At 27.4% G+C, this 12937-nt stretch overlaps 1 protein-coding gene and 2 long non-coding RNA genes across 6 annotated transcripts in view; 1 reads left to right on the top strand and 2 right to left on the bottom strand.

Moving 5' to 3' along the window:
* The window catches only part of LOC128093702 (uncharacterized), a 106706-nt gene that overhangs the window by 37871 nt on the left and 55898 nt on the right, over positions 1-12937 (bottom strand). The window lies entirely within an intron of this gene.
* On the bottom strand, positions 528-11934 carry LOC128093703 (uncharacterized). The gene is made up of 2 exons (XR_008212688.1): positions 7498-11934; positions 528-2061 (listed from the first exon to the last, which is right to left on the bottom strand). It is a non-coding gene; the product is annotated as an uncharacterized LOC128093703 (long non-coding RNA).
* Positions 12087-12937, top strand: part of LOC120424220 (scavenger receptor class B member 1) — a 130258-nt gene continuing 129407 nt past the window's right edge. Inside the window, exon 1 of one of the 4 annotated variants that reach the window (XM_039588277.2) lies at positions 12087-12247. The gene's annotated coding sequence lies outside the window, so the exon portion shown is untranslated. Of the gene's footprint in view, positions 12248-12702; positions 12811-12905; positions 12925-12937 lie in introns of those variants that run through there. The other 3 variants (XM_039588274.2, XM_039588275.2, XM_039588276.2) reach the window with 3 other exon arrangements.

Genomic DNA, 12937 nt, shown 5'->3' on the forward strand with positions numbered 1-12937 from the left:
AAGATTAATTTACAGAAAAAATACATCTAATAATAATTAAAAATAAATGAAAACGTTTATTTTTACTGCAACATAACTTAAAAACACGATAAAAACAACACACGACAAAGGCACGACAACCTAAATAACAAAACCGTGCGACGTCGGTCGAATGTCGTACGACAATGTCGTACAATTTCGATTAGTGCGTCCATCCCGGGAATTCCCGGGACAAAAATCCCGGGACTTTTCTAAAACCGGGAATTCCCGAATCCCGGGATTTTTTTAAAATTTGTCCCGGGAATTCCCGAAATTGAAAAAAAAAAAACAAATTTTAGACGGAAAATTCAGATTTGGTTGTAAAAATAGATGAACAGTTGAATACATAGTAATCGATACGAATTTTAAAGCATTACAATTTGTATTCAGCATATACCAGCATTAATTTAGCTTATAAGAGAAAATTTTTAAAATTTTAAATATCGTCTATTTTATTTTATATATTTTTTAAAAGTCAGTCTGAGTATTATATATACTTATCTTTAGGATTTTGAATTAAAATAAATCAGATAAAACTATTTTTCATCAAATACCGGCATCTGGGGCAAATCAAGACAAATGTAACGAATTAGCTATTCGAGCCATTTGTTTGCATAATGTTTTGAATGACTTCGGTCAAAACAGAAACAGAACATTACAATTCCTAGTATACAATTTCCAATTATATTCCTCTGAAATCTTCTGTACCTATCCAGACTTTAGTCCCGATTTTCAACAGTTGGCGGTGGTAACATAAAAATAATTTGTAAAATATGTTTTATTTAAAACAAGAAATTCAAAACATATTTAAAATTAAATATTGGCTGGAATCATTTTATTTGTAAACGCTTTTGTTTTTTAGACATTTTCAAAAAAATCGAGCTTTTATAGGCATGTCATATAGAACACATATATAATTGGTATGTATTCTTTTAAAACACTTATTTAATTTGAGTCACATTTGAATTCAAAATGGTAGTTTATTTTAAATCCATAGCACAACAAAGAACAACAAAATCAATTTTAAATTTCTTTTAAGCTATTTAAAAACTGTCGTCTTTGTTTAGATTGAAGTGTAGATTGTCACCAATTAATATTATTCAGCTTATTCTATGATTTTAAGCTTGAAAACATATCAAATATTATGAAAACATAGATTTTATGACAGCTTTAAAAATTTCCCGGGATCCCAGGAATTCCCGGGATTTCAAAAATATTTTTCCCGTTTCCCGGGAAATTTAAAACCCGGGAAAATTGGACGCCCTAATTTCGATCATCGATCGCACGACAAATACGACATTTTGGTGCAAAAACGTATGACATTCGTGCGAAAGTCGCACGACATTGTCGCGATCGCAGTGTCCCTGACTGAAAAGTCCGTCGGACGTCCGTCGTTTGTCGTCTGTGCAATCGTACGACGTCGCTCGACAATGTCGTGCGACTTTCGCACGAATGTCATACGTTTTTGCACCAAAATGTCGTATTTGTCGTGCGATCGATGATCGAAATTGTACGACATTGTCGTACAACATTCGACCAACGTCGCACGGTTTTGTTATTTAGAATGTCGTGCTATTGTCGTGTGCTGTCATTTCGGATTTTTGGGTTATGTTGCAGTTGAAAAAACTGTTGTTTTGTTTTTATTGATTTTTTTTTTATTCCAGCTGTCAAAATTTCACAAACATATTTATTGTACACTTAATTTCACTTGCGTATCGCCGATTCTTCCCCAACTTGGCTTCCTTCTGGATTTGCCTTGACCGCAGCTTCCGGCTTGGGTGTTGGTGTTCTTCTGAGGCGGCCGTGGCAGCATCTTGGTCGTGTTGGACTTTTGTTTCTCGACGAGCTGATCAAAACCCGGATGCGACGCCTTGGCGACGATCTTGGATCTCCGACGGATTAATGTTTACCGGAGTACGAGGAAACGTGGGTTTTGTGGAGTACGAGTACGAAAAAACGGGGCTGCTTCCGTGGATTCTAGGAGTGACCACACGGGAACGCATTCCGGTTTCCGGCAGAATCAGATTGGAAAATGTTTGTTGCCTGAAAAAAATATATCATCAATCAACAATTGGCAAAAATTTATAAATTAAATTCAGATTTCAATAATAATAATAATTATGCAATTTCAATTCAATAAAATTTCAAATATGTTTTTTTGAACTATGAAAGAAAAACTAAATTTATGAACTTTCAATTTAAACATTTAAAAAAGAATTATATATAATAGATGTCTAGATAGATGATAGATTTAAATTTAAAATTATTGCAATTAGTTTTGAAATCCGAGAATATTATTAATTGAAAATTGTACCTGATTTAAGAATGCTAAAAAAATCTCAAATTCTAAAATTCAAATATTCTAAAATTCTAAAATTCTAAAATTCTAAAATTCTAAAATTCTAAAATTCTAAAATTCTAAAATTCTAAAATTCTAAAATTCTAAAATTCTAAAATTCTAAAATTCTAAAATTCTAAAATTCTAAAATTCTAAAATTCTAAAATTCTAAAATTCTAAAATTCTAAAATTCTAAAATTCTTAAATTCTAAAATTCTAAAATTCTAAAATTCTAAAATTCTAAAATTCTAAAATTCTAAAATTCTAAAATTCTAAAATTCTAAAATTCTAAAATTCTAAAATTCTAAAATTCTAAAATTCTAAAATTCTAAAATTCTAAAATTCTAAAATTCTAAAATTCTAAAATTCTAAAATTCTAAAATTCTAAAATTCTAAAATTCTAAAATTCTAAAATTCTAAAATTCTAAAATTCTAAAATTCTAAAATTCTAAAATTCTAAAATTCTAAAATTCTAAAATTCTAAAATTCTAAAATTCTAAAATTCTAAAATTCTAAAATTCTAAAATTCTAAAATTCTAAAATTCTAAAATTCTAAAATTCTAAAATTCTAAAATTCTAAAATTCTAAAATTCTAAAATGCTAAATTCTAAAATTCTAAAATTCTAAAATTCTAAAATTCTAAAATTCTAAAATTCTAAAATTCTAAAATTCTAAAATTCTAAAATTCTAAAATTCTAAAATTCTAAAATTCTAAAATTCTAAAATTCTAAAATTCTAAAATTCTAAAATTCTAAAATTCTAAAATTCTAAAATTCTAAAATTCTAAAATTCTAAAATTCTAAAATTCTAAAATTCTAAAATTCTAAAATTCTAAAATTCTAAAATTCTAAAATTCTAAAATTCTAAAATTCTAAAATTCTAAAATTCTAAAATTCTAAAATTCTAAAATTCTAAAATTCTAAAATTCTAAAATTCTAAAATTCTAAAATTCTAAAATTCTAAAATTCTAAATTCTAAAATTCTAAAATTCTAAAATTCTAAAATTCTAAAATTCTAAAATTCTAAAATTCTAAAATTCTAAAATTCTAAAATTCTAATATTCTAAAATTCTAAAATTCTAAAATTCTAAAATTCTAAAATTCTAAAATTCTAAAATTCTAAAATTCTAAAATTCTAAAATTCTAAAATTCTAAAATTCTAAAATTCTAAAATTCTAAAATTCTAAAATTCTAAAATTCTAAAATTCTAAAATTCTAAAATTCTAAAATTCTAAAATTCTAAAATTCTAAAATTCTAAAATTCTAAAATTCTAAAATTCTAAAATTCTAAAATTCTAAAATTCTAAAATTCTAAAATTCTAAAATTCTAAAATTCTAAAATTCTAAAATTCTAAAATTCTAAAATTCTAAAATTCTAAAATTCTAAAATTCTAAAATTCTAAAATTCTAAAATTCTAAAATTCTAAAATTCTAAAATTCTAAAATTCTAAAATTCTAAAATTCTAAAATTCTAAAATTCTAAAATTCTAAAATTCTAAAATTCTAAAATTCTAAAATTCTAAAATTCTAAAATTCTAAAATTCTAAAATTCTAAAATTCTAAAATTCTAAAATTCTAAAATTCTAAAATTCTAAAATTCTAAAATTCTAAATTCTAAAATTCTAAAATTCTAAAATTCTAAAATTCTAAAATTCTAAAATTCTAAAATTCTAAAATTCTAAAATTCTAAAATTCTAAAATTCTAAAATTCTAAAATTCTAAAATTCTAAAATTCTAAAATTCTAAAATTCTAAAATTCTAAAATTCTAAAATTCTAAAATTCTAAAATTCTAAAATTCTAAAATTCTAAAATTCTAAAATTCTAAAATTCTAAAATTCTAAAATTCTAAAATTCTAAAATTCTAAAATTCTAAAATTCTAAAATTCTAAAATTCTAAAATTCTAAAATTCTAAAATTCTAAAATTCTAAAATTCTAAAATTCTAAAATTCTAAAATTCTAAAATTCTAAAATTCTAAAATTCTAAAATTCTAAAATTCTAAAATTCTAAAATTCTAAAATTCTAAAATTCTAAAATTCTAAAATTCTAAAATTCTAAAATTCTAAAATTCTAAAATTCTAAAATTCTAAAATTCTAAAATTCTAAAATTCTAAAATTCTAAAATTCTAAAATTCTAAAATTCTAAAATTCTAAAATTCTAAAATTCTAAAATTCTAAAATTCTAAAATTCTAAAATTCTAAAATTCTAAAATTCTAAAATTCTAAAATTCTAAAATTCTAAAATTCTAAATTCTAAAATTCTAAAATTCTAAAATTCTAAAATTCTAAAATTCTAAAATTCTAAAATTCTAAAATTCTAAAATTCTAAAATTCTAAAATTCTAAAATTCTAAAATTCTAAAATTCTAAAATTCTAAAATTCTAAAATTCTAAAATTCTAAAATTCTAAAATTCTAAAATTCTAAAATTCTAAAATTCTAAAATTCTAAAATTCTAAAATTCTAAAATTCTAAAATTCTAAAATTCTAAAATTCTAAAATTCTAAAATTCTAAAATTCTAAAATTCTAAAATTCTAAAATTCTAAAATTCTAAAATTCTAAAATTCTAAAATTCTAAAATTCTAAAATTCTAAAATTCTAAAATTCTAAAATTCTAAAATTCTAAAATTCTAAAATTCTAAAATTCTAAAATTCTAAAATTCTAAAATTCTAAAATTCTAAAATTCTAAAATTCTAAAATTCTAAAATTCTAAAATTCTAAAATTCTAAAATTCTAAAATTCTAAAATTCTAAAATTCTAAAATTCTAAAATTCTAAAATTCTAAAATTCTAAAATTCTAAAATTCTAAAATTCTAAAATTCTAAAATTCTAAAATTCTAAAATTCTAAAATTCTAAAATTCTAAAATTCTAAAATTCTAAAATTCTAAAATTCTAAAATTCTAAAATTCTAAAATTCTAAAATTCTAAAATTCTAAAATTCTAAAATTCTAAAATTCTAAAATTCTAAAATTCTAAAATTCTAAAATTCTAAAATTCTAAAATTCTAAAATTCTAAAATTCTAAAATTCTAAAATTCTAAAATTCTAAAATTCTAAAATTCTAAAATTCTAAAATTCTAAAATTCTAAAATTCTAAAATTCTAAAATTCTAAAATTCTAAAATTCTAAAATTCTAAAATTCTAAATTCTAAAATTCTAAAATTCTAAAATTCTAAAATTCTAAAATTCTAAAATTCTAAAATTCTAAAATTCTAAAATTCTAAAATTCTAAAATTCTAAAATTCTAAAATTCTAAAATTCTAAAATTCTAAAATTCTAAAATTCTAAAATTCTAAAATTCTAAAATTCTAAAATTCTAAAATTCTAAAATTCTAAAATTCTAAAATTCTAAAATTCTAAAATTCTAAAATTCTAAAATTCTAAAATTCTAAAATTCTAAAATTCTAAAATTCTAAATTCTAAAATTCTAAAATTCTAAAATTCTAAAATTCTAAAATTCTAAAATTCTAAAATTCTAAAATTCTAAAATTCTAAAATTCTAAAATTCTAAAATTCTAAAATTCTAAAATTCTAAAATTCTAAAATTCTAAAATTCTAAAATTCTAAAATTCTAAAATTCTAAAATTCTAAAATTCTAAAATTCTAAAATTCTAAAATTCTAAAATTCTAAAATTCTAAAATTCTAAAATTCTAAAATTCTAAAATTCTAAAATTCTAAAATTCTAAAATTCTAAAATTCTAAAATTCTAAAATTCTAAAATTCTAAAATTCTAAAATTCTAAAATTCTAAAATTCTAAAGTTCTAAAATTCTAAAATTCTAAAATTCTAAATTTCTAAAATTCTAAATTTCTAAAATTCTAAAATTCTAAAATTCTAAAATTCTAAAATTCTAAAATTCTAAAATTCTAAAATTCTAAAACTCTAAAATTCTAAAATTCTAAAATTCTAAAATTCTAAAATTCTAAAATTCTAAAATTCTAAAATTCTAAAATTCTAAAATTCTAAAATTCTAAAATTCTAAATTCTAAATTCTAAAATTCTAAAATTCTAAAATTCTAAAATTCTAAAATTCTAAAATTCTAAAATGCTAAAATTCTAAAATTCTAAAATTCTAAAATTCTAAAATTCTATAATTCTGAAATTCTTAAAAAAATTAAGTTCCGAAATTCGAAATTTTTAAAAATGAAAATTTTCTGAATTATAAATTTTTTGAATTTTAGGGTGCCTCAATACCAAAATCATTTATTTCAATTCGTGATATTTTTTAAAATTTTGACTTTGTAAAATCCTTGAAAACTTTCAAAAGTTAAAAGTTTTTTTTTACTATTTAAAATTTTTTAAAACTTTTAAATATAAAAAAAACAATTTTTAAAACTTAAAACAAAACTTGAACTTTTTTTTTTAATTTTGTAATATTTTTTTTAAATTTTAGTTTGTTAAAGTTTTTTAAATTTGTATTTTATTGAAAATTTTAAAAAAAATTAAGATCTAAAAAATCAGTTTTTTTTTATTTTTAAAATTTTAAGAAACTTAATAAGTTTTCAAATGCGTAGAATTAAAAAATAATGATCTTTGAAATTTTAGAATTTAAAAATATAAATTATTTCAATTTTAGAATTTACAGAATTTACAATTTTTGAATTTTAGAACTCATATTTTTTTGAATATTAGAATTCAAAATTCCAACTCGTGCGTCCAACGTTTTGGGAATTCAAGAACTTTATAATGTTAGATTTTTTGTATTTATAAATTGAATAGTTTTAGTACTTAAGAATTAAGGAATTTTAGTGTTTAAGTTTTCGTCAATTAAAAAAAATTCTTATTTTTGAATTTCAAATTTTTTCAAAAATATTTGAAGACTTTGAGAATTTGAAGAATTAATAAATTCTAGAATTTAAGAAAAGAATACTAACAATTTGCACAATATCAAGATATTCAATAAATTTAGAATTTTCGAATTCTTACATTTTTAAGTTCTGAAATGCTAGAATTTTACAACTTTACAATTTCAGCGTTTAAGTTTTTTAAAATTTTTAGCATTTTTGATTTTTTTATTTTTCAGTTTGGAATTATTGGATTGAAAAGTTGAGAATTTGTTTTGTTCCATTCATCCTATTTTTAATTTCGATCGTCCAATCGCACTTCCAGCACACCTCCATCGTTTCTAAAACATGACTCACCAGTTCCATTAGGTATGCGTCGCAACATCCCGCGGACGGTAAAACACCAAACACCAACCGCTTCCAATATCGCAAACTGGTTCCTTCCCGTCCCGTCTTCCGGAATGGCCCGCCGAGTAAACCATATTTCCCGTCCTCCTCCTCCTCCGCCACGAAGACCGAAATCTGGAATACAAGACACTTTGATTCGGTCACTCGCCCACTCCGGCCGGAACTTTCCGGCAGAAAAAGTAATTGAACCTAGTAAACAACTTACCTATTAACTGTCCAAAATCCTCCAAAAGCCTAAAAGCAACAACAACTGGTTCGACTCGGTTGCAATCAAGTCCGAACAAGATCAACAGAAGAGAACTGTCAAACTGTTTGCGTCGACGATAATCGACGTCGAATTGAAGGTAAATCGATTGAAAAAACCATGTCGAGCATGTCGAGTGTTTGTCGTCCGTTTGTCGTCCTTTCGACCAATCGATATCAAAACGGTAAAATCACAACCGTGCGACAACTCGTACGACGTGCGACATTTTTCAAACAGGGGAGGGACAGAGTGTCGCCAACACGGCCCGCGTCGATCCTCGGCGGTCCCACTTTGGAACTCCGCTCGATTTGCATCTGGCCTGCCGCGGTTCGACTTGTTTGAACTAGTTCGACAACTTTTGGCCGGTCGGGTACGGCTTTGCGTTTCTGCCGACCCAGCCGGGGCCTCACCGGATCCGGGTGGCCACGTGGAAAGTTTCGTCGGCCAACTCAAAATGCATTCCCGATCAAAACTTACCTTGCCACTTCCCACAATTTGAAAATTAACAGCAGCACCATGGAACACAAACTTACAGCCGCGAAATTATTTTGACATTGACATGTCAATTCGTGAATCACAATTCTTGAACTAAAAAAATCCTAAAATTTCGGAATTTTGAAGAAGTACTTCAGTGTTCTAAAAAAATACTAAATTTTAGGAAGAAAAAAATACTATTTTTTAGTTATAATTTGACAAGCTAGAACATAAGTTCAAAAAATACTGAAAAATAGGAATTTATACCTAATGTCCGTTTTGCGTGTAGCCAAGTTTTGCGTAACGCCAGACGAATCTGGCGAAAATCGGGCAAAATTTCTGCCAGCTGTCTGACAACAAAATAAACACGTTCAATCGGTTGAACCGAGCACGACCGGTTTGTGTCATATTCGCCAGAAATAATGGCAGAAATCTGGGGTAAATCTGGGGGAAATTCTGCCAGATGGCTGGCGCAAGCCCCCAGACGAACGCCAGAAATGCGTCCGCCATTTCCGACCGGGAGCCTTATGGGAAATTGCCTTGATGGAGATTTGGTGACAAACACTAAAACGCGTTTTTCTCGTAATAGTTGATTTGGCATAATAGCCGAGTTTTCAATCATGGGCAGTGCTATTTCTATACTGTTTAAAAGTGACTTTGATATTAAATTAATAATTAACTTTGGCCTACCGTCATCAGGGGTGACATTGGGTCTGGGGGGTGAGATTGAGTCATACAAAAATGCTGCCAATGTCACCCCTGATGACGGTACAGTCGTGCCTCGGTTTAGCACCGCATATGGGGGATGCAAAACCGAGGCGTGCATAACCGAGGCACAGAGCTTATGGGATTTTGGCTATATGGGAGACATTGGCTATAATTCTATGAATAATCATGCAAACATCAAAAAATTATAGTGTTTTTTTGGAATTGGGATGATGTCAGCTATCCATTAAAATTATTATTTCATGAAAATTTTCACAAAAATACGTATTTTTCCTGTATTTCGAAAATGCATACTTTTTCTCTAAGGTAACCAAAAATATATTGTTTTTGCAATATGGGTATCAAATGATCAAGTTTTTTTCATACATTTTGGATGTAATAATAACATTTTTAGAAAATACTCCAAATTTTCACAAAACTACGTTTTTTTCGAAAAAATACTAAAAATTTAATTTTACAATATGGGTATCAAACGATCGGGATTTTTTCATACATTTCGAATGTAATAACAACATTTTTTGAAAATACCCAATATTTTCACAAAACTACGTATTTTCGAAAAAAAATACTCAAAATTTCAATTTTTACAATATGGGTATCAAACGATCGGGATTTTTTCATACATTTCGAATGTAATAACAACATTTTCAGAAAATACTCAAAATTTTCACAAAACTACGTATTTTCGAAAAAAAAATACTCAAAATTTAAATTTTTACAATACGGGTACCAAACGATAGTAATATAATAATATAATATTAACTGCAATAACTGATTTTTTTTTTTGAAAATACGAAGTTTTGTGAAAATTTTGAGAATTTTCAAAAAAATGATTACATTCGAAATGTATTAAAAATCCCAATCGTTTGATACCCACATTGTAAAAACGGAAATTTTGAGTATTTTTTTCGAAAGTACGTAGTTTTGTGAAAATTATGAGTATTTTCAAAAAATGTTGTTATTACATTCGAAATGTATGAACAAATCCCGATCGTTTGATACCCATATTGTAAAAATTGAAATTTTGAGTATTTTTTTTCGAAAATACGTAGTTTTGTGAAAATTTTGAGTATTTTCTAGAAATGTTGTTAATACATTCGAAATGTATGAAAAAATCCCGATCGTTTGATACCCATATTGTTAAAAATTGAAATTTTGAGTATTTTTTTCGAAAATACGTAGTTTTGTGAAAATTGAAGTATTTTCTAAAAATGTTGTTATTACATCCAAAATGTATAAAAAAAAACCTGATCATTTACCATATTGCAATAACAATATATTTTTGGATTCTGTAGAGAAAAAAAATGCATTTTCGAAATACAGGAAAAATACGTATTTTTGTGAAAATTTTCATGAAATAATAATTTAAATGGATAACTGACATCATCCCGATTCCAAAACACTATAATTTTTTTATGTTTGCATGATTTTTCATACGATTAAAGCCAATGTCTCCCATATAGCCAAAATCCCATAAGCTCTGTGCTTCAGTTAAGCACTGGGCCGTGCTTAACCGAGGCAGCTGAACGGTGCAAAACCGGGGCAGTGCAAAACCGAGGCATGACTGTAGGGGGAGAGGGGGTAATATGCACCCCCTAAGGGAAAACTGTCATTTCTCAACCATTACAGCATTACTGTGGAAGAAATTTGTTCGATGTTCTAAAACAACTATCATTCTTCGTCATCCATGTGAAAAAAATCTTAAAAAACCTCAAAATTGTTCGAAAATATAAAATTTCTAAAAACATTTTTGATTCATTTCAATTAAGCATGCGGGGCAATATGCACCGCAACATTGGGGCAAAATGCACTACAACAACGGGGCAAAATGCACCACAACATGGGGCAAAATGCACCGGGTAAAAGCAGTTTTCACTAGTCACCACTAGATGACACCGCTGTTTTTACAAAGGAGCTTCACAGCGGTGCATTTTGCCCCGACCACGCTTTTTGCAGAAAATTGTATTAAAAATGCATTTTTTGATGTTTTTGGACTCGTCTATCTACAGAATAATGAAGATTATGGCAAAAACTATATACCTCAACACTTACAATATCAATAAATGCTTTTTAAATTGTCCAAAAATCATAATGAAAGTTCAATGAAAATTAGATGAAAACACGACATTTTAAAGTTTTGCAAATTACTTAAGCTGTTTTTATACTACGATGCTCAAATTTTTCCAGCATGGTTTAGCAATGTTAAGCTTCCAATTTCTATGATTTTTTCCCGGAAAATTCTTCCAAATACCGAGAAAAGCAGAGGGTGCATTTTGCCCCGGGGGTGCATATTACCCCCTCTCCCCCTACTGTAATCCTTACTGATAGTATTTCCGAGCTGCCTCAGACCGAAGGACTCTCCATGAATTGCAACGTGTTCGGCGAACTGATGATTGGTTGAAGTTTTAAAAAGGCATAATGGCATAACGCGGCTATATGCTTAACCGACGAACGTGGATGGAATGCATTGAGCTCGAAAATGTTATTCACAGCAGCACACAAACAAACCAAGAGGAAGCGCCAAAACAAAACTGCTGGTTAAAACAAACATGTATTGAATGTCGACCACGTTTTTCTAGCACTAGTAACTTTTTCAAACGATCACAACATCTCATACTAATGACCCAGTTTTCAAAGTATATAATGCAATAATTAGGTTGTAATTGTCCCTAACTGATCGAGGCATTGAATGTTATAGTTGAAATAGATAATAAACTTTAGTTTGACTTTTTTTTTAACTAAACGCTGAAATCAAGTCTCTCCAGTCTCCTCTAAAGATGAAGGAGATCGTCGTCAAATAACGAAGTGAACGAACAAAGGGCTATCTATAACAAACGTAGCATATGTTGGAAACATCATTAAATTATCATTATCATTAAAAATTTTAAACACTTGGTTTTTTTTTAAATATATTTATATCACACCAAAATCCTATCCCAAGAAAGAACTACGTTGCTTGCAGATGCTCCCAAAGACGAAGTCGCGAATGTGCAAATGTATGAGCTGTGCTGCTACCTTGCGCATAGCCCCATAGCCTTGCAATACCCACAAAGCAAAACTGGTTGGTCAGTTTACAAGTCAAAGCTGAGAGACACAGTCACAGTGTTTCGTTGCTCAGCTCAGCTTTCCGGATTTTTGTTCGGGTCGCGATCGTTGAACGACGTTGTTGCTGTTCTCGTGGTTATTTAAGAAAATTAGCACAACGTTTCGCATTCGGAATCGAGTAAAGTGTGGCAAGTCTGCAGAGCACCTTCAGTAGGTTTTTTTTTGTTTTGTGACATTTTGCCAGAATAAACTACTATAGACTCATAAGAATGGACTGTCGCTCAAGTACACGAACGGGTTGAACGAGCAACCGAAATTTGAAAGCATTTACTAGGTGAAAAAACCTGCATTAACGTGTGTGTTGCTGAATTTCCTCAACTACAACCAAGTCAAAGATTAAAACGAAGTGAAACTGCTACCTCTAACTGATGGAGACGTAGACGTATCTTCGCGTTGTAAATGGGCGTTGTGTAATTCCATTTCGTGCGAGTGTGGCACTCCAAAAAATTAACCATTTTGGACTACAGTTGAGAACAGAGTTAGTTTAGTTTCAACACAGCCTCTTATTCAGCAATCTATTACATCTCAAGAATGTTTAGTTGCTGCACGTAAAAAATGTACATAAAATTGTATACCAGTACATAAGCCACAGCCTTGACTCATGTCTCATCGTATCTGTAACGCTGCATGACGTCACGTGATTGGATACCGGGGTCAGAAGATTGAGGTGGTGGTTGCGTATAGTGAATTCACCGAGTATGACACTGGACTGGGTAAGAAGAAGAGGATTGTGAGAAGTAAGAAAAAGTTAAACATGAGTGGTGAGCTGAACCAGCAATAGAAATAGTGACGTGTGAGGAGTGAAGCATGTGTAAAAATAATTGAAAGTGAGGAAAATGC

This window comes from Culex pipiens, unplaced genomic scaffold (genome assembly GCF_016801865.2).
Source record: "Culex pipiens pallens isolate TS unplaced genomic scaffold, TS_CPP_V2 Cpp_Un0003, whole genome shotgun sequence".
NCBI classification, from domain to species: Eukaryota; Metazoa; Arthropoda; class Insecta; order Diptera; family Culicidae; genus Culex; species Culex pipiens.